Here is a 4,651-nt window from a genome sequence, read left to right as displayed (position 1 = left end):
AAAATAACAACATTGTCATAATTTATTAACCCTCACGTCACTCCAAACCTGTTTCACTTCACCATTCACTTTTTTATTTATTTTTACAAAATCAGAAAGAAATCAGGGTTTGGAACAGCAGAATCGTGTGTAAACATTAATAGTCATTTCTGAGTGACATGTCCCTTTATATCATGTTTGTTATGCTTCGGCACTGTTGTTGAGTGCTGTTGGCATATTGGCTGCAGTGCTGAAGAACTGGATGTGCCAAGAACAGGGCCAAAACATTCTCAAATTATTGCGTGATTCTTAAAGATGCTATATTGCGGTGGAAATTCCCTGCAAATGTCATCTATGTGAACAATGCCAGTCATGCCCCCCACCACAGATAAGGCTCAAAGCAGACGCTCGTCTCTGTTACCCCTCAGATGGGCATCAATACAAGAAACAAGATGAAGAACTGTAGAATATTGCACTTAAAATGAAAAAGGTTTATATAGCGTATTAATTTATTATTCAGACACCATAAAAGATTGTTTATATATATATATATATATATATATATATATATATATATATATATATATATATGTATATATATATGTATGTGTGTGTGTGTGTGTGTGTGTATGTATATATATATATGTATATATATATATATATATATATATATATATATATATATATATATATATATATATATAATTTTTTTTTTTTTTTTTTATGTAATGTAATGTATTTCTGTGATGCAAAGCTGAATTTTCAGCAGCCATTACTCCAGTCTTCAGTGTCACATGATAATGCAAAATTATTAATATGCTGATTTGGTGCTCAAGAAACATCTCTTATTATTATCAACACTGATAAAAGTTGTGCAGCTTAATATTTTTGTGGAAACCATGATCAGTTTAGTTCTTTGATGAATAGGACAACATTTTTATTTATTTTTACAGTTGAAGTTTTTACTTTCACTTTTTGATCCTGCTTTTGAATGGCAGCTTAAGCAAGTTATGACAGCCATTGTTTCTGTTGCAGTGACTGTGTCCTGAAAATCTAAGCAGATCGCCTTCAGTTCCTGAAAAATGACATTTGTTCTAAAACCACTTTTTTTTCCATCACATCTTGTTCCTCAAATTGTCAAGAAAAGCAGTAAAACGGCATAAAAGCATTCGGAAATTTCTTCGGTGGCTTACTTTTCTGCTAAATAAACCCAAGTAAGCATCAGGCAAATCCATTCGCAAAGGAAAACAAATAAAGTTAAAGAACTATGAAGGGAAAGCCATTTCCAAGGCAGTACAGAATATAATATGTGTGAATGTCCTCTAGCTCTTGTGAGAGGTTAAGGGCAACAGTTTTGTTCTTACCCCAGTTCAGGAGCAGCAGTAACGCCCCAGTCACCCAGAGAGAGAGCAGCCGTGTGAACATGCTGGAGGAGACAGAGGAACTGGCTGGGATCCTGGCTGCTTGTCTTATTATCTATCTATATATGAGCACATGCTGAAGTGTAAGGGTGGGAGTCAAGCCTGGGAAGGGCTTGAAACGGTTACGGGAAAAGTTGTGGCAGCATTGCTAGATCATTTAAATCCAGTTGCGTAAGTTAAAAGTGTTTAATTTATCTATCAGTAATTCTTCACAGCTGTCTTAAGGTCAAAATACTGTCCCTTGCTTCAGTTTTTATGCTTTTTATTGTTCTTTACGAGTCTCAAGAGGCTTTGCACCCCTAAGAGAAGTGAAACCATAAGGTTTGCACACTGACAAAACCAAACATGCTCTAGATATTTATCTGTAGTTTCATCTTGACATTTTTAGCTTGATTTAAGTTTCAATCTTTCATGGACTGAACGTTACTGTCTCAGCATTAATAATATTCACACGATCTGAATGAAAACAAAGGATCCTGGGAAGGTGAGAAGGCTCTAATCAAAAGGCTCTTTAGCAAATATAATACTTTCTAAGGATTGCTTTCACAATCTCACACGATAACCACTTCTAAGTCCATTTCAGTTTTTCCTTTTTCCTTTCTTCTCTATTTCTAATAAGATTTCCATATATTTTGAATAAAAAGATTTTACTTTTTCACACAGGAAGATCAAAGTTGGCACACCTCTCGTCTCAGAAAATAGTAATTTCTTGAGTTATCAAAACGGATGACATTTTTCACATCTGCATTGAGCTTTTGGTCTTTTGGATGTGCGTACTTTGATTGTAATCTTTGTGGGTCATTTTTTATATATATGTTTTTGCTGTTCCAAGTTTCATAGCTGTGAGCAGTAAACCTGTTAACATCATCTGAGAAATAATTATGGGACAAGTTTTGACAAATATTTTGAAGCCACTCTTTTTCTTGCTAACCATAATTTCAGGCTGTGATAGATTTAATTTTAATAATGCAAACAAGGCTGACAGTAAATTTTGGTTCCGGGTACATCATCCCCCAGGACAAGATGCTGTAATACAAGGTATTCAAAAATGTGCTAATCAAAAATAATCTGGAGAAGTCAAATTCTAAGTGTTAAAGACCATTAAGGCCTGACAGGGCTTAGTTTAAGCCAGGACTAAGCCATAGTTCAATTAGGATTTAAACATGTCTTAGAAAAAAAAACATGACTGGTGTGTATCTCGAGACAAAACAAGGGCACTGACATATTTCAAGATCAATCAGTGCAAGTTTCTTTGTGCAAACAAAATCAAGGCTGTGTTGGCTGTCAAGTGTAAATCTCTCCACAAGATGGCGCTAAATACTACTATTTCAGAATGAGTACAGTCTCTGAAGTTTCTCCTCAAGCTTTTCCTCAAGATTTCCTAAATGTTTTATGAGACACCTTTTGAAGCTGAGAAAATTGGTAATGTAATAGATGAAAAGATTTTAAAGACAAACTTTAATGTTGTCTTGAGAAAGCCTAGCCTGAAAGCTTGTTGTAAAAGCTTGTAGTCTGAAACAGTTGAGATAGATAGATAGATAGATAGATAGATAGATAGATAGATAGATAGATAGATAGATAGATAGATAGATAGATAGATAGATAGATAGATAGATAGGCTACAAGGTTAGATTTACCTGGATAATATGTACTAGTTTTATGGCGGTTGTTTAGAAAAAAACACAGAATCAGGTTTATAATGATAGTAGCGACGCCCTTTTCGCCGAAGAATCACTCTTCGAGTCGATTGGTTTTAATGAATCGATCACAGATCAAACAGTCTGAATCGATTCGTGAATGATTCACTCTTACGACTGCGAGTCAATTATGAATCGGTTTCAGGGGTTGTCATCTGATCTCTCGCGTACAGATTTGTTTTAATCTTTGTCTAACTGCGTAAAAATTGTTATGTTTATGAACGGAGGACAAAAAAAGAGCAGCTGAATAGTTTCTGACTACTCAGTGAAAGCATCAACCCCGCACATTTCTGTTACAGGCTATAATTCACAATGTTCTTGTTTTTATAGCATACAGAAAGGTTAAGCGATATCACATGAGGAAGAGTACTGTTTTTCTTGAATATCAGCATGATTACAAATATGATATTGACTTTATAACCATTCAAAAACACTATGTTATTATTAATTTACTCATATTATGCCTTTTTAATGTTGGGATGCTTTTGAAGCATGTTTTTATAACTCATTTTAAATTGTGTTAATGTTAATGTCTCTATAAAATAAGTACAAACACAATATTACCACCTTAGTTTTATGTTAATGCTCAGTTCTGTAGTATAGAGGTCACTGGTTAGTGGACAGCTTTCCTGACTGGATCTTTCCAGATCACAAACTTTTTCTTTATGAATAAATGTAATTATAAACAGCCTCAAATGTGGACAAAAGAATATTAAAACATTACTTGGACTGTTTAATCTCTTTCTGTTAACAGGATGTCCCCCTGTAGTGTCTTATTGGAACATGTGGACGAGCTCAACAGCTGTAGGGTTTCAAACTACTGGACCTTTGAGATTAATTATTGCTTGGTACCAAATGCATCATTTCCCATGGAAGTCACCATGGAAACTCTTTTTGCCAGTTTCAGAGTGCTGGTTTTGTATGTTTTTTCTTTTCACAAAACATCTTGGTACTATGAATAGAAGCAGGTCTGCTTGTGATGTTGATAACTCAAATTTTTTAAGCTAAAATCAGAAAAAGTCCATCTAGTTTCCCCGTTGCAATATCTGACATGGTATATGTTAAGTGGTTTGTGCTTGTCTGAGATGCTTATTAGATGTTGCAAGCTGATTTTTGGAACATGCTGGGTGGTCAACCAATAAATAGCAGCTAAGAACCAGTTTAGACCAGCTAGAAACCAGCTACCATGTTTCAAAAAGACAGCCACTAGTTTAAGCTGGATATTACAACAAACTGCTTTCATAAACCTATAACGGGAACAAATATTTGCAGAAGTGAAACTTGCATCAACATAGCATGAGATATGGTCACATTTGTCTGAGACAGTGTTATTTTAATATTTTAGAGATGCTTGTAGTTTTTTTTTAAATATTTAAAATGATTCTTTTTTTGTTTTTTGCATTTTTCATTTTAGTCATTTTTCTGTTTTAATTCATTATTCATTTTATTTCAGTTTTAGTTAGTCCTCCTCATCATTAAACCAAATGAAAATGAGTTCTAGTTGAGTTTTCTGTAGTTTAATTTTATGTAACTTTTTTTGTTTTTGTTTCAAGA

Source organism: Carassius gibelio, chromosome B16 (genome assembly GCF_023724105.1).
Source record: "Carassius gibelio isolate Cgi1373 ecotype wild population from Czech Republic chromosome B16, carGib1.2-hapl.c, whole genome shotgun sequence".
Classification (NCBI taxonomy): domain Eukaryota; kingdom Metazoa; phylum Chordata; class Actinopteri; order Cypriniformes; family Cyprinidae; genus Carassius; species Carassius gibelio.
The sequence above is the reverse complement of the archived record's forward strand: the minus strand, read 5'-3'. Positions refer to the sequence as shown.